Genomic DNA, 22,110 nt, shown 5'->3' on the forward strand with positions numbered 1-22,110 from the left:
ATCCTTACAGACCAACTGTAGGGGAAGGAACTGTGATTCAAGTATGGACAGTTATTGCCTTTTTCCTGAAGCCATGGGAAGGTGGGATGGAGGGGTGTGTGTGTGTGTGTGTGTGTGTGTGTGTGTGTGGTCACCTGCAACTATAGGGTCCCACCTAATACTGTGCTATTTATAACCCAGTTTTATAAACTTGCAAATATATTCTGCGGACAACTTTCTGCATCAGCACATAGACCTTTACCACATTTATTTTAATGATTATATAGCCATCCTGTTTGCTTGTATTTAATTTGAACGAGTTTCTGGGACCATTCTCCTTGACCACGATTCTAAAGAACATAGACCAGTGTTTTTCAAACCTCAGGTTTCAATACATTAGTAGGTTATAAAATTAACTTTCCGGGTCATGACTAATATTTTATTTATAAGCAGACTAGACTAGACCTAAATGGAATAGAAAATAGTAGGGGGATGGGGCGCCTGGGTGGCGCAGTCGGTTAAGCGTCCGACTTCAGCCAGGTCACGATCTCGCGGCCCGTGAGTTCGAGCCCCGCGTCAGGCTCTGGGCTGATGGCTCAGAGCCTGGAGCCTGTTTCCGATTCTGTGTCTCCCTCTCTCTCTGCCCCTCCCCCGTTCATGCTCTGTCTCTCTCTGTCCCAAAAATCAATTAAAAAAAAAAAAAAGTTGAAAAAAGAAAATAGTAGGGGGAGCCTGGCTGGCTCAGTCTGTGGAGTGTATGGTTCCCGATCTGGGGGTTGTGAGTCTGAGCAGCTGCATGTTGGGTGTAGAGATTGCTTAAATAAATAAAACTTTAACTAGGTAGATAGATAAAATATTTTTTTAATGTGTATTTATTTTTGAGAGAGAGAGAGAGCACAAGCAGGGGAGGGGCAGAGAGAGAGCAGGACAGAGGATCCAAAGCAGGTTCCGTGCTGACAGCAGAGAGCCCTATATGGGGCTCACACTCACGAACCACGAGATCATGACCAGAGCTAAAGTCCGATGCTTAACGGACTGAGCCACCCAGGTGCCCCAATAAATAAAACCTCTTAAAGAAAACTACAGAATGACATAGAAAGTACCAGAATGCACTAAATGACATATGTTAAAATCAATACTTTTGTTTCAGTATGTGTGTAAACACATGTATGCCGGGTCATAATATAACATTTCTTTTTTACTCTGGATCGTTGTCCAAAAGTTTGAAAAATGCAGCTACTGACCGTGTTATTATGAGCTAACTTTTTACATGAGTCTCTTTTCTCTCAGAAACCCAGAACTGAACTTTCAAGGAATCAGGTATCTTTTTATACCTGTTTTATTGATGATAAAGTCCTCTTCCCATTATCGAAATAACAAAACCAGAAAGCTTTGATTTAAACTTAGTAAAAGCTAAATGTAGTTCCAGGTCATTTTGGTTTTCTGTTAGCCAAATAGTTTGAATTTTCAGTAAGATAAAGGAAAGGCGGTCGGGATACGTTCCCATCCCCATGGCCTCACTGGCTTAGAGAAAGGGGAGACCCAGACAGGAAGGGTTATGTCTTACTAAAGTTTACAGAAGCCCCAGATTTTCTGATCTTCTTTAAGATGAAGCAAAAAAATTCTGTTTATTTTTGAGTTTTTCATGAGCTGCTTAATTTTTGAAAGTCCTCTATGGGGGACACCTGGCTGGCTCAATTGGTAGAGCATGTGACTTCTGATCTCTGGGTGGGGACTTTAAGCCCCACGTTGGGTGTAGGGTTTACTTAAAAAAAAAAAAGTCCTCATGGGAGGGTCATTTGCTATTAAATAACCCCTTCTATTTCTACCGGCATGCAAATGATTACTTGGTTCTTTAGAACAGGCATCCAAAAGCTGTTTATGCAAAGGGCCAGATGAATATTTTAGGCTCTATGGATCTTCCTCGGTGTCTCAACTCTGCCATTGTAGACCCAAAACACAATGGAATGAGTGTGGCTGACTTTCAATTCACTTTGCTGGTGGACATTGAAACATGAATTGTATAGAATTTTCATGCGTCAAAAAATTATTTCTTTGATTTTCTTTTCCAACCATTGAAAGATAAAAGCCTTTCCTTAGCTCACCGGTTGTGCAAAGAATATATGCGTTAGTGATGGCAGTTCGCTCACTTTTTAATTTTTTTAATACTTTATTTATCTAGTTACTTACTTCTGTATTTATGTATTTTAAGTAAACTCTATGCCCTGTGCGGGGCTCGAACTCACAACCCCGAGATCAAGAGTCTTAGGCGCTACCCGCTGAGCCAGCCGGGGTGCCTCAACTTGTTCACCTTTTTAAATTTAAATTTTGGGGGCACCTGGGTGGCTCAGTGAGTTTAGCATCTGCCTTTGGCTCAGGTCATGGTCTCATGGTTCATGGGTTCCAGCTCTGTGCCGACAGCTCAGAGCCTGGAGCCTGCTTTGGATTCCGTGTCTCCCTCTCTCTGTGCCCCTCTGCAGCTCGCACTCTGTCTCTCTCTCAAACACAGATAAATGTTAAAAAATAAATTTATTATTTTTTTTTAATTTTTTTTAAGGTTTTTTATTTATTTTTGAGACAGAGAGAGACAGAGCATGAACGGGGGAGGGGCAGAGAGAGAGGGAGACACAGAATCGGAAGCAGGCTCCAGGCTCTGAGCCATCAGCCCAGAGCCCGACGCGGGGCTAGAACTCACGGACCGCGAGATCGTGACCTGAGCCGAAGTCGGACGCTTAACCGACTGAGCCACCCAGGCGCCCCTAAAAAATAAATTTAATACAAAAAAAAATGAAAATTTTTATTTTGTTTTCCAAATAGGTAATTTACCAGGGCTCAGAATTCAAAAAGTCAATATATATATATACATATATATATATGTATATATATATATGTATATATATATATATATATATATATCCCCAAGCCATCCCTGCTATCAGACTTTTTGATCCTTATCAAAGCAGTAGGTTAAAAATGGCCTGTCAGTGTAATGTTAACTTTCATTTCTCTCACTATGAATGTGAGTTTTGTAGGACTGCAATGACAAGTTACCACAAACTTGGTGGTTTTAAACAACAGAAATGTATTCTTTCACAGTTCCGGAAGCCAGAAGACGGAAATCACAGTGTCGGCGGGGCTGTGCTCCCTTCGAAGTCTCCAAGAAAGAATCCTTCCTGGCCACCACTAGCCTCCGGTTGGTGCTGGTGGTTCTTATTATTCCTTGACTTGTAGATGCGACCCTCCAATCTCTATCTCCATCTTGGGGTGACCTTCGCCTCTGTGTGTCTGTGCCTCTCTGTCCAAATTTCTCTCTTCTTACAAGTTGTACTTAGGGCCCACCCTCATCCAGTACAACCTTGTTTTAACTTGCTAACGTCTGCAAACCCCCTATTTCTAGAGAAGATCACATTCTTAGCTTCCAGGTAGACATGAATTTTGAGGGACACTATTCAATCCCGTAAAGTAGTAAATTTGGTATCTGTTCACGTCTCACATTGTAAGAGAACCGTGTTGATCAGACTCATCACTATTTAGATAGCATAGGCTCATCTGAGTGCTCAGTCTTCATGCCCCAGACCTACTGGCTTTTGCAGCCCAACATACAACTTAGATAATAATGGCGACTCCGGGGTGCCTGAGTGGCTCAGTGGGTTGAGCGTCTGACTTTGGCTCGGGTCATGATCTCGCAGTTCATGAGTTCAAGCCCCACATCGGGCTCACTGCTATCATCACAGAGCCCACTTCAGATCCTCTCTTCCTCTGTCTCTGCCCCTCCCCAGCTCTCACTCTCTCTCTCCCTCAAAAATAAACATTAAATAAATAAATAAATAAATACATAAATAAATGGCAGCTCCAGTAGATTCAACCCCAAGCACAATATGTAGCTTGATGTTATCCACAACTGAGTTGTACCCAATGGAAAGCAAGGCTGGGCATCTAGAAAGAACTAAGCCAATATTAGATGAATTGAAATGTGAGGAAGAGAAGTGTCCCCGTAAAACAATGATCACTCAAATTATTATTTATCAAAATATTATATAACGTTTGTGAGTGTTTACTGAGAGCCAGGCACTTTTCTAAGCCCTTTACGTGTATTAATTCAGGTAACCCTTTACGGGTAAACTGGGAAGGAGCAGAGGTAGGATTTGGACCTAGGCAATCAGACTCCAGGCCACTCTGCTAAACTTCTCGAATAAACTTAAAAGGGAGGGAGGAAGTGTTCAATCTCAGAACCAAGTGTTGTTTTGTTTTTTAACTTCCTCTGTTAGATTTTAAAACATGTGACATCATGGGGTGCTGGGTGGCTCAGTCGGTTAAGCGTCTGACTCTTGGTTTCGGCTCAGGTCATGATCTCATGGTTTGTGAGTCTGAGCCCCACCTCGGGCTCTGCACTGACAGTGTGGAGCCTGCTTGGGATTCTCTCTTTCCCTCTCTGCCCCTCCCCTGCTCGCACACTCTCTCTCTCTCTCTCTCAAAATAAATAAACATTTAAAAAATAAAATAAGTGACATCAAATACAATATGCTACTCAGCCTGTGATTTTGAACACTTTCTTCCTATAAAGGACATCTAGCCTGGCCATCACCTTAGGCTTTTATTCTTTTCTTTTCTTTCTTTCTTTCTTTCTCTCTTTCTCTCTTTCTCTCTTTCTCTCTTTCTTTTCTCTATGCTCCACTTCCTCCACACTCTTCCTTTACCCTAAGTTGCTATTTCAGATCAGTAAGATTACGAAGCCATAGATAGCTTTTCTGTGAATTATTCTACAGGAAGCTCAACCTGATCAGATCCTGCCCGTCAGGGGTAGAGCAAAAACAAACCCATACAAAGCCCAAGGCAGGGTTTCTGAGTAGAGAGAGGAGTGACACAGTCAGCTCTAGCTCTTGCAACGCTCCTTCAACAGAGACATGCCTTGCAGAGGGTGTTAAACACTGAGTAATTGATCAACTCCCCAACTTTTCGCATATAACGCACGAATGGAAAAAAGAAGTAGGACACTCCTAGAAGGATCAGTAGCTGAATAATATACCGAGGTGTTACAAGAAAGTTGCCGGTTACAATGCTTGAAAACACATCACTAATTCATAATTATATTTTCCTTTGCAGCTATGATGAACACCAATACATTTTCGGGGTTGGGAATGCAAGTTGGTGCAGCCACTCTGGAAAACAGTACGGAGGACCCTCAAAAAACTAAAAATAGAACTACCCCACGATCCAGCAATTGCACGACTAGGCATTTATCCAAGGGATACGGGTGTGCTGTTTCGAAGGGACACATGCACCCCCATGTTTATAGCAGCATGATCAACAACAGCCAAAGTATGGAAAGAGCCCAAAAGTCCATGGATGGATGAATGGATAAAGAAAATACGGTATATATATACAATGGAGTGTTACTCGGCAATCAAAAAGAATGAAATCTTGCCATTTGCAACTATGTGGATGGAACTGGAGGGTATTAGGCTAAGTGAAATTAGAGAAAGACAAAAATCATGACTTCACTCATATGAGGACTTTAAGAGACAAAACAGATGAACACAGGGAAGGGAAACAAAAATAATATAAAAACAGGGAGGGGGACAAAACAGAAGAGACTCATAAATATGGAGAACTGAGGGTTACAGGAGGGGTTGTGGGAGGGGGGATGGGCTGAATGGGTCAGGGGCACTAAGGAATCTACTCCTGAAATCATTGTTGCACTACATGCCAACTAATTTGGATGTAAATTTTAAAAAATAGAAAATAAAATTTAAAAAAATACATTTTCAGCGTTTATACACATTCCTTAAATGAACCTGGTTGACCAGCTTGAACATACCAGTTTAAGACAAAGACCATGCAATTTATTTACTTTTATTATTTTTTAAAGACCTACTATATGCTAGGAAGAAGGGAGAAAGACAGTTGTTGGTTTTTTTTCTCTCTCTTCCTAATAAATGAATTCAATTGAATGAATGTGCTCCAACCATAGCTTTTGAAAATTATAAGCAGTCATGCAGGCTGGAGTGGCTTTACCACTTAAGAGCTGTGGGAATTTGAGCAAGTTACTTAACCTCTCTGTGCCTCAGATTCCTCAGCAGCCAAGACAATAATACCTCTCTCACAGATATATGATACATAATATGTCATATTACATATCATATAAGTAGTATATATAATATGCAAAATACATACGAATACAGTATATAATATATTTAATAATATATGAAAATAGAATACAGAAATATGTATATGTATATGTATATGTATATGTATATGCATATGCAAAACATGTGCCTGACAGGGGCACCTAGATGGTTCAGTCGGTTAAGCTGACTTCGGCTTAGGTCACGATCTTGTGGATGGGGAGTTCAAGCCCCGCGTCGGGCTCTGTGTGGACAGCTCAGAGCCTGGAGCCTGCTTCCGATTCTGTGTCTCCCTCTCTCTCCGCCCCTCCCCTGCTCACTCTCTCTCTCCCTCTCAAAAATAAACATTTAAAAAAAATGTTTTTGAAGTGCCTGGCATTTAGCAATGGCTCAATTAATGTTTATTATTAGTATATATTATATAATGATTAAAAAAATGCATCTTATTTGTCTTAATTATTGCTATAGTAAGACCTCTCACAGCAGACCGTGGCCTTCTAACTTCCCTAACTGTCCCACATTGTTAGAAATGGACGCTCTCGCTGAGGAATGACCTTGTCCCAACCATGACGTGCATATGGGCCTTTTATCTCACATCCATACTTTTATCCAAAGGAAAAAGTCTGCTGAACAGGTGGCCTTTCAGCAGCCGTGCTAATTACTTGTGGTTGAAATGTCTACATGTCTGGACTTGCTGCCCCATCAACTAGTTGAAAGAACTCACAGACAAGCACGTCTATAAGGTGTGTAGCTTAGGAGCCACAAAGAAAAAGGAATTGAGTTAATGCCATCAGGTTTTACATTCTGTGCATTCTTCTTCTGTTCCGTCAATTATAGAAACACGCATGGGGGAGGAGTGGGGAGGGGAAAGTGAGGCTCACTGTGGTGTCAGCAGAGCCCAATGTTAAGAAGGTCGTGAAGTTTAATGCTTATGAGCATTTCTGGAATAGGGAGACAGGTTGCGGTCTTAGCTCCTTCTAACCTGCAGTGGCTCCTTCCACAAGTCACTTAAGCCCCCTGCACCTTGATCTCAGTCCTGAACCTGTTGTCCCAGGGAACAGCTTCTGGGAGGGAGATTTGCAGATAGATCCTTTACCGGGAAGTGCTTAACACCCGTGAAGGGGTGAGGGGAGCGAGGGGGTGCACAGGGAGAAATTGAATTATGAGGCAGTTGCAGTGAAGGCCTCAGTCAGTCCCTTGCGGGGCCATAAAGCTGGGATGGCCCTCAGAGATGTTCTAAAGTGAGGCTGGGGGGCCGGGCCTTTGCATGCCTGCATCAACCAGGCATTGGTTTCTTTTTCTTTTGTTTTTTAATGTTTATTTTTTTTATTTTTGAGACAGAGAGAGAGAGAGTCAGAGCGCAAGTGGGGGAGAGGCAGAGAGGAAAACAGAGACTCTGAAGCAGGCTCCAGGCCCTGAGCTGTCAGCACAGAGCCTGATGTGGGGCTCGAACCCATGAGCCATGAGATCATGACCTGAGCCGAAGTTGGACGCTTAACCCACTGAGCCACCCAGGGGCTCCAACCAGGCATGGGTTCTTGCTGCAGGGAGGGGAGAAAATTTGTCCCCAGAGAGCACCTGGCCATGTCTGGAGACATTTTGGTTGTTGTTGCTGGAGGAGGGGTACTACTGGGCATCCAGCGGGAAAGACCAGAGTGTTGCCACACATCCCACAGTGCCCAGGACGGCTCCCATGACAAACAAGTACTGTCCCAAGGTGTCAAGAGTGCTGAGGTTTCTCAAGGATAAAGCCTGCTCTTGAAGTGGGCTCATAATCTTAGCGCGGCTTCCTTTAGCTAAGGGCAATTTCTGGAGAATTCACCAGAAATGTGAGTCAGCAGCAGCCAAGGCTCCCGGCAGCTGGGAGAATAAGTGACTGGTCCTGAAGGGCTATGTGGACAGCACATCACAATATCCACTACATCCTTTAAAAAAAAAAATCAACTTTTGGCTCTGCAAGTAATATTTGAATCCCACCTCCTTATAAAAATTAAAATGTTCTAGACCAGGGTTTCTCAACATCGGCACTGTTGGCATTTTCGGCTCGATATCTCTTGGTTGTGAAGGCTGTTCTGGGCTCCGTCTGTGAAGCAGCATCCTTGGCCTCCACCCATTAGATGCCAGTAGCACTCTTCCCCTCCCCCAGCCTCCGCTGGACAACCAGAAATATCTGGAGACGCTGCCTCGTGTTCCCTGGAAGGCAGAATTGCCTCTGATGGAGGATCGTTTTTTCCCGGGTCAACTTAAAACAGCCCTTGACCACACAATTGCCAATCTTGGGAACCCTCCCCAGAAGTAACCACTACTGAAAGTTTGCATTGGATCCTTCCAGGTTCTTAGTACGTATTTATGCAGATACGTATGTGAGCATAGAAAATAGTGTGGGCTCTTTTGTTTCTTGTTTTCTTTTGTTTTCCATAAATGTAATCACCTGACCACAGAAAATAGATCATATCTTTGTTCCGTTTCCTTTGGAAAAGGCCTCAATTTTCATTCTGGTCACCACATTCGCCCCACACAGCCCATGCTCTGGAAATGGGCATGTAGCACAGACCCAGATTAATCCATGTGAGCCAACCTCACAAACGGTGAGATCATGACCCGAGCCAAAGGCAGACACTTAACCGACTGAGCCCCCAGGTGCCCCTCTATCTTCCTCTTGGAACGTGACTGAAGAATCCTAACTGCGGACCCTTTGGCGGCCATCTTGGGATCGTGGGATTAGGAGCCACCTTTTGTTTCTAGCTGCTGCCATGGGAGACGCAGCAGACAAACTGGAAGGAAACCTTGTGCTTGATGAAATCACCAAGCCCCTAACCAAACACAACCGGAGGCCCATGTTACCATAGATCTTGCAAGATTATGAACAACTGCCTCCCGCGATCCCCTCAGCCGGTCAGTATTACACTTTCTGTTGCATTCAACCCAACATATTCTCAATGATCCCGTAATCCGGAACATGGATCTACCATAATTTATATAACTATTCCCCTATTAAAGCATACTTAACCAGTATAACTCCTATTTTCCACTTTAACAATCCAGACTTTCGTGAATTCAGACTTTTTCCTTTAAATGTCTTGATTTTGGATATTAAACAGATCACTCATATATTCATTCCAAAAACATATCATGAACACTTGCTGTCACACTCACGTAGATACTGAGGATACATAGGCAACGATACCAGACCCCTGCCCTCGGGGAGTTTTAATTCTTAGAAGGTAGATAACAAACAAAATAAAACACAATATGAAACAGTACAGAACAGCATGAAAAAATACTATAGTATAACATGACATAACAATACATAGGACACGACCGTGTGGCTATAGAAGTCTATGGGCAACGTGGTTGGTTTTTACCAGTCACGGTTTTTTGGACCCAAGCTTCATGCAGCTTGAAAGCTCTATTTTCTAGGAGGAAGTCACTTGAGAGCTCTGAGCACATATGGCCCTCCTCACGGGAGGGAGATCAAACATACAATTTCTAAGAGCAGTGTCTGGGTGATGTTTCAGGGTGTGACTATAGGTTGAAAGCCCCAAGGAGGTAAGAGCCCTGTGTCACCACGAGTGTTTGTTAGAACTCTCGGCCTGTTTGAAAGCGGCCAGAGAATTGCTTGCTATTTCCTTCTTTCACTGTGTCTGATCACCATCACCGATTAACGGAGCTGCAATGGAAACGTAATCGGAACATTTCTGAACCAAAGTTAGATTGAAACAAGTTTAGGGCAAGGCTTTCAAATCAGAAGCCCTAGTGGCTAAGAATGTGGAACCATTGCTCTGTTAAGAAGGTTAGCCATTGTGGGGCGCCTGGGTGGCTCAGTCGGTTAAGCATCCGACTTCAGGTCGGGTCATGATCTCACGGTTTGTGGGTTGGAGCCCCACGTCGGGCTCTGTGCCGACAGCTCAGAGCCTGGAGCCTGCTTCGGATTCTGTGTCTCCCTCTCTCTTTCTGCCCCTCCTCTGCTCATGCTCTCTCTCGCTCTCTCTCTCTCTCTCTCAAAACTAAATTTTAAAGCATTTTTTAAAAAGATTTTTTTTTTACTGAGCCACCCAGGTGCCCCATGTTTTTTAGGAGTCTCAATTAATAAGCAACATCCTCTGCCCTCATCCAAATGCAGAATACATTGAAGGACAAATGTCGGTGTCCTAGGGAGGACAAATGATCACTTTTACCTCTGAGAAAACTGATTGGAGAACATGGCTTCCAATGGGAGAACTGTAGGCAGGTGGGCTTGCAAACATTTCACCCCTGAACGTGAACAAGCTCACTTATTATGGTACTGTCAGGGTCGTTGATAGAGAAGTCCCAAATCTTGGTGGTTTGGCACAATAGATGGTTAATTCTTGCTCCTGTAAATTCCTGATCAGAGGAACATCTCCTCCACGTGAAGATTTGGGAATCTATGTCCCTGAATCCCCATTTTGTGGCTCCACCATCTTTTTTTTTTGATATTAAAAAATTCGAACCCAATGTGGGGTTCGAACTCATGACCCCGAGATCAAGAGTCACACGCTCCACCGACTAAGCTAGCCAGGCACCACTGTGGCTCCATGTTTGACTCCCAAGGATGCGCATTGGTACCAAGACAAAAGGCATGGATGTGGGGGTGGAAAGCATGGGAGCCCCAGGGAGTTCTGGAAGGAGAGTGTTTTGGGCAGACAGAGAAAAGCACAGTGCAAAGGCCATGGGGTGTGTGCAAGCCTGGGCTGCTAGAGGAGGAGCAAGGAAACAGTGTGGGTGTCGGAGTGGAAGTGCGTAAGGGAGTGGTAGAAAGCTTTAGGAGATTTTAGGGGTATGGACAGACATGGTTCCTGACTCCTCTAGAGGGGTAGGCCCCATTGACACTGGGGTAAAAGCACGACTCCATCCACAGAAGATGGTCAGTTCTCAGCTCAACCGAGAGTTTCGAGGCAGGAGTGTGGGGCCCAATAGCTAAATTATGTGATTATTTCAAGAATGGACATTGAGAGGACACGGGTCTCAGAAAGTCTTATGTCCAGGGGCGCCTGGGTGGCTCAGTCGGTTGAGCGTCCGACTTCGGCTCAGGTCATGATCTCGCGGTTCGTGGGTTCGAGCCCCGCATCAGGCTCTGCGCTGACAGCTCGGAGCCTGGGGCCTGCTTCGGATTCTGGGTCTCCCTCTCTCTGCCCCTCCCCACTCGTGCTCTGTCTCTCGCTCAAAAATAAAATCAAACTTGGGGCGCCTGGGTGGCTCAGTCAGTTAAGCGGCCGACTTTGGCTCAGGTCATGATCTCGCGGTCCGTGAGTTCGAGCCCCGCGTCAGGCTCTGTGCTGACAGCTCAGAGCCTGGAGCCTGCTTCGGATTCTGTGTCTCCCTCTCTCTGACCCTCCCCTGTTCATACTCTGTCCTCTCTCTGTCTCAAAAATAAATAAACGTTAAAAAAAAATAAAAAAATAAAAATAAAAAATAAAAAAAAATAAAAATAAAATCAAACAAAAATTTTTTTTTTTTTAAAGGAAGTCTTACGTATACAATGCTCATAGGCTTGCATTTTACCCTGTAATGGCTGGAGCCAGTGGGAAGTTTCGGTACTTAGAGTAAGCAGCTCCCTGCCATCCAGGCTCAGGTAGGAGGGCACTTCCTCTCCCCCTGCAGTTGGGTGGGGCCGCGTGAGTAATTCTGGCCAATGAGTGATGTGCCAGAGCCACGGATCACTTCTGGTTAGAGCATTTAATTGTAGATCCGGGATTCTCCAGGCAGCTTTCTTTTTCTCTAGTTGGGTCATCGGCAGTGCTCAAGATGGTGGCAGCTTCCTGAGCCACCCCCCGCACCCCCCAACCCCCGTAAAAACTGGAGACAGACCGGGATACATGAGCCACCAAGATTGGGGGGGGTTCTACTACATGTACCTGCGATTCCCCACCTGGGAACATTCTCTGGACCTCACCTAGGGCAGGCAGTAATGCTGGGGACTTGTCCCACCAGCAGCCCTCAGCAACATGGTGCTCAGCCCTCAGATGGGATAAGTCTGACATGTGCTCTAGGTGCCTTGGCCGTGAACGCTCTGGCCTACCGGAGGCGAGGTGAAAGTCTCAATGGCGGGCCTGGGCCCCCGGTCCGTGCTAAGCACAGAGAATTCATATCTCCAGTCTCTCTGCAGAGGGTTTCATCCGAGTGGTGGGAGCTTCCAAAGTGGAGAGGGAGGAGGGAAAAGGAAACGAGGGGATGGGGCTGCCTGGAAATCACTTCACCCCTCGGCATCCAGGTCCCCCTAGTTAAGCACTTTAACCTGATTTCTGCAGGGTAATGAGTTAGGGCGTCCCTCCCTTCCTGCCTCTGGTCTCCCAGCCGCGTGTTCCCTTGTGGTTGGCATTAAGGAAGCAAGAGCCTGACTGTGACCCACAGCAGCCGCACACAGTGCTAGTCCCACCGACAGCAAAGCCGTCTGTCTTGAGTGGCCTCCTTGGTCAGGAACCACCCCCTGCCTACCTCTCATGATGAGAGGGGACATTTGAACCCACCTTGAACTCAGGTTTGGGAAGCCCTGCTTACCGCTGCCCGGGGGACAGCCCCTCTCGGAGCAGAAGTCTCATTTTATGGCTCTGATTTCAGAGCTGCCCAAATTGATGCCTGCTTTCTCCCCCAGGACTGGCTTGCCTTTGAGTCCCTACTGCATGGGGACAACTCACACATCAAGAGACAGCTGCTAGCATTTACTAGTGCAGGGGCTGGGGGGCCCTTGAGGAAGAATCTGGGAAGAAAAGGGGGACAGATTCTTTGTCCTGTCTGGATGTCCTCAGGACAACGGAGGGAGGGTGCCAGGACCTGGATGGAAAGTCCCCGAGATCTTGTGAGAAAAAAGAATCATGAATCAGATACATTCTGCTTCCTAGATTTTCATATCAAGTGTGCTTATCCCCAAATGTGGATGATTATTCCTGAGATTTCTGCTATTAAAATAACCAAGTTCGCAATTATATGAGGACAAACCGCCTCTTTAACCTCCACAAGTACAGTCATCGATAATGGTGGGGACTTTTTGTTTTTCCTAATTTTGTATCTTTCCTTTCCTGGGGGCACAAAACGATGGCTGATAAGGTCACACTGGGCTGAAATGCTGGATGTTGCCATGTTGCTGTGCCGGGACCAAGAAGGATTTGATTTTTGCCTCGCAAGGGTGGTGATTATCATAGTGGAAATCATCATGCGGGCATTTTCCAACATTCGCCTAATATCTGGAGAGGCTATTTTAGGCTTTGGCAAATATCTGCATTCATTTTCCTATTTGATCACTACTGCAAACAGGGGAGGAAACCTTGACCTTGTGTAATAATCTCTGACCTCAGCTCTAGGCAATAGCTCTATCCTAGTGACCAGCCCGTTTGGGTATTAAACCAAGAGTGACAAGAGTACCTTATATGGTTAAGGATCCCCACCCCGAGAGTGCCCTGATTTTATTCAAAGGGTCCATCGTTTCGGGGGGTCGGGGGGGGGGGGGGAGTCAATCAGCTGTCCAGATCTCAATTCCTTCCCTGACCTACAAGTCCTGGCCAAAGCCTGTTCTGATTTCTTGGTGCTAATTGGACGTTCTCTCCCACTCCTGACCCTTGGAACCCTTCATGCTATGCTGCTGGTAAAGGGCTTTCCAGGAGAGGAAAAACATCCTGGTTTGTAGTATTTGCCAGCTCCCATGGTGGAAATATTTCCACAATAACTGATTTCGAGCAACCTACATTTTAACAACTGGCTCTTAAGATTCCTAAATTTGGGGGGTGCTCGGCTGGCTCAGTTGATAGAGCATGCAACTCGTGATCTCAGGGCTGAAACATTGAGCCCCACGTTGAGTATAGAGATTACTTTAACATAAAATCTTAAAAAAAAAAAAAAAAAAGATTCCTGAATTTTGAACAGTTGGCTCTCCGGAGCAGGGACAAGCCCGCTACGGCATGCTATTGCCTATGGGTGAAGCACAAGCAAAAATATTCACTGATCTCACAGTTTGTGAGTTCAAGCCCCACATGGGGCTCTGTGCTAACAGCTCAGAGCCTGGAGCCTGCTTCGGATTCTGTGTCTCCTTCTCTCTCTGCCCACCCCCCCCCCCCCCCCGCCCTGTCTCTCTCTCTCCTCTCTCTCTCTCTCTCTCTCAAAATAAACAGTAAAAATTTTTTTTTTTAATTTTTAGAAAGAATGTCGAGTTTATACACGTTTTTGTAGGCCATCTGCCCCAGCCTATGGAGGGAGGTCTTCATGTAAGCTTTTAAAAGCTCTCCTCTAAAAGGCAATTAAAAAAAAAAAAAAAGTTCCTTCTTGACCAGAGCAAAAGCTGAATTTTAGTCCCCTTCAGCCTGGTGCTTTTGTGCAGTGCACAATCTGCCTAACTGTGTCGACCCTGCATGTAAGCTGGTCTTTAACTTGGGACTGGTGGGTATCCTCCAAAGGGCATCTGGCTGGGTCCCATCCCAAGGCTTTCTCTTGGCATCTGCTGCCCAAATGTATGCTATGAGCTGGGCTCCACCTTGGCCCAGTGCTGCAGACGTCCCCAAGCTTCTGCTACGACCTCTACCCAGGCCCGGCCAGGGCCTGCCACCAGCCTCGCTGCAGGGCCACCTTGAGCCCAGCCGTGGTCTACCCCGTGGCAGGTAGCGTGCAAGGATGCCTCGGGAGTGCTCCCTGGGCCTGCTCTCTGCCTGTCCACGCCTGTGTCCGGGGCGGCTCAGCACCCTCCCCCCGACTTAGTCAGAATCAGGTGAGGGCTCAGGCCCTCCTCCCATGCGTTCCCCTCCACTGCCCGCTCTTTCCCCTCCGGGCCCTCAGCCCTCGGATTTTCTCTTCTCCATCACACTCCACTGAGCCAGAAACCTGAGCCACGAGCCTCCCTCTTCCCTTCTTCGTTGTCCCCGAGCCTTTTCGTCGCTCATTTTCTCCAGTCGTTTTCAAAACACTAGGTAGATACTTGTACATTTTTTCCTAAATCCCATTTTTTAAACAGCTGAAAAGGGTGTCATGTTTACACCCCATAAATACTGACATCTTAAAACAGTTTCTTCACACTGAAATGATCCCCAAAGAACATCAATATCATGATAGTTTGTTTTCCACCATCATCTGTTCTTAAAAAGCCGTGAACAATATGGGGCGCCTGGGTGGCTAGATCCGTTGGGCGGTCCACTCTTGGTTTTGCCTCAAGTCATGATCTCACGGTTGGTGAGTTCGAGCCCCGCGTCAGGCTCCGCGCTGACAGCATGAAGCCTGCTTTGGATGCTCTGTCTCCCTCTCTCTCTGCCCCTTCCCTGCTCTCTCTCCCTCTCTCTTGCTCTCTCTCCAAAATAAATAAATAAACATTTTAAAAATAAATAAGCCACGAACAATAGAATGGAAATATTACTTGACCCTCTTTGCCAGTAAAATCTTCAAATACATATATGTATTTTATAATGTATTTAAGTCATCTCTGCGCCCAACACGGGGCTCGAACTCACCAGTCCAAGATCAAGAGTCACATGCTCCACCAACTGAGCCAACCAGGCATGCCTAAAAATAAGATTTTTTTAATTAAAATTAAGTAATGAAATAAGGTTTTATTTAATAGTAATCAAATAAAATTTTAATAAGATTTTATTCGAAAAGAAGATTGGGGAGAAGCCTGACTGTCCTTTGTTTTTTGTTTTTTTTTTTCTTCAACGTTTTTTTTTTTTTTTTTGGGACAGAGAGAGACAGAGCATGAACGGGGGAGGGGCAGAGAGAGAGAGGGAGACACAGAATCGGAAACAGGCTCCAGGCTCCGAGCCATCAGCCCAGAGCCCGACGCGGGGCTCGAACTCACAGACCGCGAGATCGTGACCTGGCTGAAGTCGGACGCTTAACCGACTGCGCCACCCAGGCGCCCCAGCCTGACTGTCCTTTGTAAAGGGACAGAGGGGACACTGGGCAGAGGGCAGTGAGAACAAAAGCTGGCAGAAAAGATATAAAAGGGGAAAAAACTATAAACTGATTCCCTTAGGGGCGCCTGGGTGGCTCAGTCGGTTAAGTTCCAGCTTCAGCCTAGGTCATGATCTTGCTGTTCCCAAGTTCGAGCCCCGCATCAGGCTCTGTGCTGACAGCTTAGAGCCTGGAGCCTATTTCAGATTCTGTGTCTCCCTTTCTCTCTCTGCTCCTCCCCCACGCACACTGTCTCCCTCTCTCAAAAATAAACATTGAAAAACAATGTTTTGTTTTGTTTTTTGTTGTTTTTTTTTTTTAATGTTTTATTTATTTATTTTTGCAAGAGACAGAGACAGAATGCGAGTGGGTCAGGGGCAGAGAGAGAGGGAGACACAGAATCCGAAGCAGGCTCCAGGCTCTGAGCTGTCAGCACAGAGCCCGACGCGGGGCTCGAACCCACGAACCGTGAGATCATGACCTGAGCTGAAGTCCGACGCTCAACCGACTGAGCCACCCAGGTGCCCCGAAAAAAAAAATGTTTTTTTAATTACACTGATTCCCTTAAACTCTCCCTGGTTCAAAGCCTGATATTCTTGCTGTTCTAAACATGTCTCCCTTTCCAACAAGGACTCCGAACCTGATGCATGATCCTGTTATCAGAGAAGGAAGGGGAAGGCTTTCTATACTTTGCAAGGGACCCTTATTATCTACGCCCTCTAGGCCAGGCTCTGGATCTTGCACTATGGAGTGTGATGCTTTAGGACCAATGATTTTTACACATTGGTTTAATGTCCTCCATGTACAAACACACACACACACACACACACACACACACACAGAGTTATAGTTATGCTTGTATAAGCATAACATATTTCTTTTTTTTTTTTTTTTTTTTATTTATTTATGGGACAGAGAGAGACAGAGCATGAACGGGGGAGGGGCAGAGAGAGAGGGAGACACAGAATCGGAAACAGGCTCCAGGCTCCGAGCCATCAGCCCAGAGCCTGACGCGGGGCTCGAACTCACAGACCGCGAGATCGTGACCTGGCTGAAGTCGGACGCTTAACCGACTGCGCCACCCAGGCGCCCCAAGCATAACATATTTCAAAAGGACACACAAGAAGTCAGGAAGAGCGAATGACTCCAGTCAGAGGGTCTAGAACTTTTTAATCATGCAACATTTTGTTACAGTTTGAATATTTTCCATATACATGGATAACTTTCTCAATGATAAAAGAAAAGTAACAGGCATATCATGCAAAGAGCTTCCTTATTTGTTTCACTTTTGTGCTGATGTAATACATACGTGGTAAAACAGTTACTTTTATGTGTCAACTTGATTTGGCCACAGGGTACCCAGAAAACTGGCCAAGTACTTTTCTGGGTGTTTCTGTGAGTGTGTTTTAGATGCACTGAACATTTATTTTTTTTTTTTTAATTTTTTTTCAACGTTTTTTATTTATTTTTGGGACAGAGAGAGACAGAGCATGAACGGGGGAGGGGCAGAGAGAGAGGGAGACACAGAATCGGAAACAGGCTCCAGGCTCCGAGCCATCAGTCCAGAGCCCGACGCGGGGCTCGAACTCACAGACCGCGAGATCGTGACCTGGCTGAAGTCGGACGCTTAACCGACTGCGCCACCCAGGCGCCCCTAGATGCACTGAACATTTAAATCAGCAGACTGAGTAAAGCAGATTGCCCCCATAATGTGGTGGGCCTCATTCAATCACTTGAAGGTCTGGATAAAGTAAAAGATGACCTTTGAGCTAGGACATTAGCTTCTCTTGGATCTATCACAGCCTGCTGGCCTTCAGAGTTGAACAAGGACATTGACTCTGCAGATTTTGGGTTTGCCAACCTCCAATATTTGTGTGAGCCGATTCCTTATATAAAGAGATTATAGGGCGCCTGGGTGGCTCAGTTGGTTGGGCGTCCGACTTCGGCTCAGGTCATGATCTCGAGGTCTGAGTTCGAGCCCCGCGTCGGGCTCTGTGCTGACAGCTCAGAGCCTGGAGCCCGTTTCAGATTCTGTGTCTCCCTCTCTCTCTGACCCTCCCCTGTTCGTGCTCTGTCTCTCTCTGTCTCAAAAATAAATAAACGTTAAAAAAAAAATTTTTTTTAATTAAAAAAAAAAAGAGATTATATACGTATATCCAAATATATTGTAATATAGTAATATACACACATAGCTCTCCTACTGATTCTGTTTCTTTGGAGAATCCTAATACACATAGACACTTTTTTCTTTACATTGAAATTTTTTTAAATGTTTATTTATTTATTTTGAGAGCCAGAGAGAGAGAGAATGTATGTGCACACGCAGGGAGGAGCAGAGAGGGGGAGAGAGAGAATCCCAAGCAGGCTCCTTACTGTCAGGGCAGAGCCTGACACAGGGCTCAAACTCACAACCGTGAGATCATGACCTGAGCCAAAATCAAGAGTCCGACATTTAACTGACTGAGCCACCCAGGCAGCCCTTCTTGACATTTTAAAAATATTTTTTTTTCTTTTTCTCCCCAGCTTTACTTGAGATATACTTCACACACAGTATAATTCACCCATTTTAAGCTTACATTTCTGAGTTTGGGCCATTGCCTCCGCGTGTATAACTACCGCCACTATCAAAATAAATAAATAAAATACATTCTGTTCACACGCACATAATTTAAAAATCATACAAAGCTATCCATCAGACATGATTTATTTTGGCTCTGAGTGGCGAGCAATGCAAAATAGCAGAGGATTACTAGCAGTGCACTGAGATTAGGGACAATTCACAGTATCTCCTCTAGGGGGTCAATGTTTCAAACGACAGAGGGGATAGCTCGATTTACCTGCTCCTAAATCTCATTTTGGCAGTTTTCTTTTATTTTTCTGTATTTATTTTTTTAAGTTTATTTAAAGAGAGACAGAGAGAGTGAGCAAGGGGAGGGCAGAGAGAGAAACCCCAAGCGGGGCTCGAACTCACAGACCGTGAGATCACGCCCTGAGCCGAAACTAAGAGTTGGACGCTTAACCAACAGAGCCACCCAGGCACCCCTCATTTTGGCAGTTTTCTTTCTTTCTTTTTTTTTTTTAATGTTTATTTGAGAGAGAATGAGCGGGGGAGGGGCAGAGAGAGAGGGAGGCAGAGAATCCCAAGCAGGCCGTGCAGCTTGAAGTGCAGAGCCCAATGCAGGGCTCCGACTCATGAATCATGAGATCCTGACCTGAGCTGAAATCAAGAATCAGACGCTTAACCAACTGAGCCACCCAGGCGCCCCTGGAAGTTTTCTTATCTTAGAAGCTTGGATAATTAATTGGCTTAAAGTATAATAAATGTTATCAGACTCTAGAGATGCCCTACAATGATCTTGAAAAGCAGGGGCGCCTGGGTGGCGCAGTCGGTTAAGCGTCCGACTTCAGCCAGGTCACGATCTCGCGGTCCGTGAGTTCGAGCCCCGAGTCGGGCTTTGGGCTGATGGCTCAGAACCTGGAGCCTGCTTCTGATTCTGTGTCTCCCTCTCTCTCTGCCCCTCGCCCGTTCATGCTCTGTCTCTCTCTGTCCCAAAAATAAATAAAAAACGTTGAAAAAAAAATTAAAAAAAAAAAAGAAAAGCACACTTAGCATATGACAAGAAAAAAGTTGTGTGTTACAAGAGATTTGCAAATATACCCATATCCTGCATCAACGTGTAAGTTTTTGTTAGAGAAAATTTTGACATTAGTTTTGTAATTTATTAGATTATTATTCATTGAATTTGCCATGGGCCACGGCTTGTAGGCAATTACCACACGGCACTTTGCATGTTTGCAAAATGAGGTAATCTAACTGACAAATAGCTTTGCATGTATAGGGGCGTTTTTATGAAGACTGAATTTCACAATTTATAATGCTACGATAATAGTATGTCTTATAGTCATTAATTTTTTTGTGTTTTTTTTTTTCTTTTTGTATGTTGGAGTCAATAGATTTGCCCTTTTTATTCTTTTTTTTTTTTTTTTTTTTTTATTTTTGGGACAGAGAGAGACAGAGCATGAACGGGGGAGGGGCAGAGAGAGAGGGAGACACAGAATCGGAAACAGGCTCCAGGCTCCGAGCCATCAGCCCAGAGCCTGACGCGGGGCTCGAACTCACGGACCGCGAGATCGTGACCTGGCTGAAGTCGGACGCTTAACCGACTGCGCCACCCAGGCGCCCCCCTTTTTATTCTTAAGATCTCAAACAGGACCTGTTAAGACCATTGGCCCCAAACCCTGTGTACGCGTGTTAGGAATGCATTTGCTGCAAGTAACAGACAGCCCAACCTACAGGGGCCTGAACGAAGCAGGATTATTTTTCTCCCAAGATGAGAAGCCAGGAGGTGGCAGTCCAGGGCTGGTGTCCAGCAATTCCTCTGTTTCCTTCTACTTTCCTGCTACAGCATCTTTAGCATTTTTTTTAAGTGTTATTTATTTCAAAAAAACATTTTTTTTAATGTTTATTCATTTTTTGAGAGAGAGAGAGACAGAGCATGAGTGGGGGAGGGGCAGAGAAGAGAGGGAGACACAGAATCTGAAACAGGCTCCAGGCTCCGAGCTGCCGGCACAGAGCCCGACGCGGGGCTCGAACCCACAAACCGCGAGATCCTGACCTAAGCCCAATTCAAGAGTCGGACACTTAACTGAGCCACCCAGGCGCCCCAAGCATGCTGGTTTTCATCTCCTGGTTACAACGTGGCTACGCAGCTGCAGGCATCACATCCGTGTTCCAGACAAGAACGAGGAGGGAGGGAAAAAGGCCTTGCTGGTTGTATTTATCCCTATTGATGCCGTGGGAGGGGAATGAAAGCTTCTCCAGTAACCCCTCAGCACGCTTCCTCTTACATAGCTTCAAAGGAGAAAAGGGCTGGATAATCTCATTTTTAGCTCTGGCCTCCAGGCAAGAGAGAAGAGTTTTGAGTGGAGGTTAAGAGAGCCTCCCCGCTGTGCCACAGAAGCTACAGGAGCCGGGGGCACAAAACAACCTGAATAAGTTCAGCACCCAAAACAGGATTGCTGCTTTTGTAACCGATGAGCAACTTCTTCAAGTTCTAAGCCTCTAAGAAAATGGTTTCTGCAACAAAAGTACCCAATAGCTTTCCACTGTGGGTGTGAGCGTTAATATTCTAACCCAGTGGTTCTCAAACTGACTGTTGAGCAACATCACCCGAGGCCTTGTTAAAACCCAGAGGCTGGGCCCACCCAATAGACCAAGGGTGGGGCCTGAGAATTTGCGTTTCTAACAAATTCCCAGGTGCCGCAGCTGATCCTAAAACCCCGGGTTGAAAATCACTGTTCCTGCCAGTCTATTATGGTCATAGACATTTGTGCCCTTTTCTTTTTCTTTTCAGTTTATTTATTTCTTGACAGAGAATGCGCACGCACCGAGCAAAGAGGGGCAGAGAGAGGGAGAGACAGAACCCCAAGCAGGCTCTGCACTATCGGCATGGAGCCTGAGACAAGGCTTCGACCCACAAACTGAGAGATCACGACTTTCACTATCAAAAGCTGGCTGCTCACCCTGAGCCCCCCAGGCACCCCAGACATCTGTGCCATTTTCAGTCTTTTGTCTCCTCTACCCAAACTGTGAAGAACAACCTAAAGGTCACAGTGAAAAGTGGGAGGAGGGCGTTGCGGCAGAGGGAACAACAGGTAGAAAGGGCCTGCCCTGGACAACGGCTGTTTTGCTCACCAGCAGCCATCTTCTTGCTTCTCCGGGTAACAGCACCTTGGCTTGCATTTGGGGAGCTCCCTGACTGCAGGACTTGAGTTTCGCGTGGGGCGGATCGTGCCTCCCGTTCTGGTGGGGAAGATGGGAGGCACGAGACCCAGGATTGCCTAATCAGTGCATCCCGCATGACGGGTCCCAACGATTGGTCTGGGGATGGTCACCTGACCTCGGCTGATTCAAGGGCCTTTTCTAGAGCAGTTGGGAGGAAGTGAGAATCCTCTTTCCACTAGGGTAGCTAATCAGGACAAAAGATTAAAGAGGACTTCACGTCCCGTTGGGAGAGACCAGGAATGAAGATAAGACATCAGAGGCTGGGGCAACCAATGGAGACTAGAGGCATCCACTCCTTACTCCGGCCTTCTCTGGAACTTCTCAGGTGCACGGGCC

The 22,110-nt window shown here is 45.8% G+C and overlaps 1 protein-coding gene across 1 annotated transcript in view; it reads right to left on the reverse strand.

Moving 5' to 3' along the window:
* Positions 1–21,800, reverse strand: part of NCOA3 (nuclear receptor coactivator 3) — a 205,158-nt gene extending 183,358 nt beyond the window's left edge. The window contains exons 1-2 of the mRNA XM_049649891.1: positions 21,685–21,800; positions 15,551–15,602 (exon numbers count right to left, since the gene is read on the reverse strand). The gene's annotated coding sequence lies outside the window, so the exon portion shown is untranslated. The remainder of the gene's footprint in view (positions 1–15,550; positions 15,603–21,684) is intronic.
* Positions 21,801–22,110: the final 310 nt, after the last annotated feature.

This window comes from Panthera uncia (assembly GCF_023721935.1).
Source record: "Panthera uncia isolate 11264 chromosome A3 unlocalized genomic scaffold, Puncia_PCG_1.0 HiC_scaffold_11, whole genome shotgun sequence".
Lineage (NCBI taxonomy): Eukaryota > Metazoa > Chordata > Mammalia > Carnivora > Felidae > Panthera > Panthera uncia.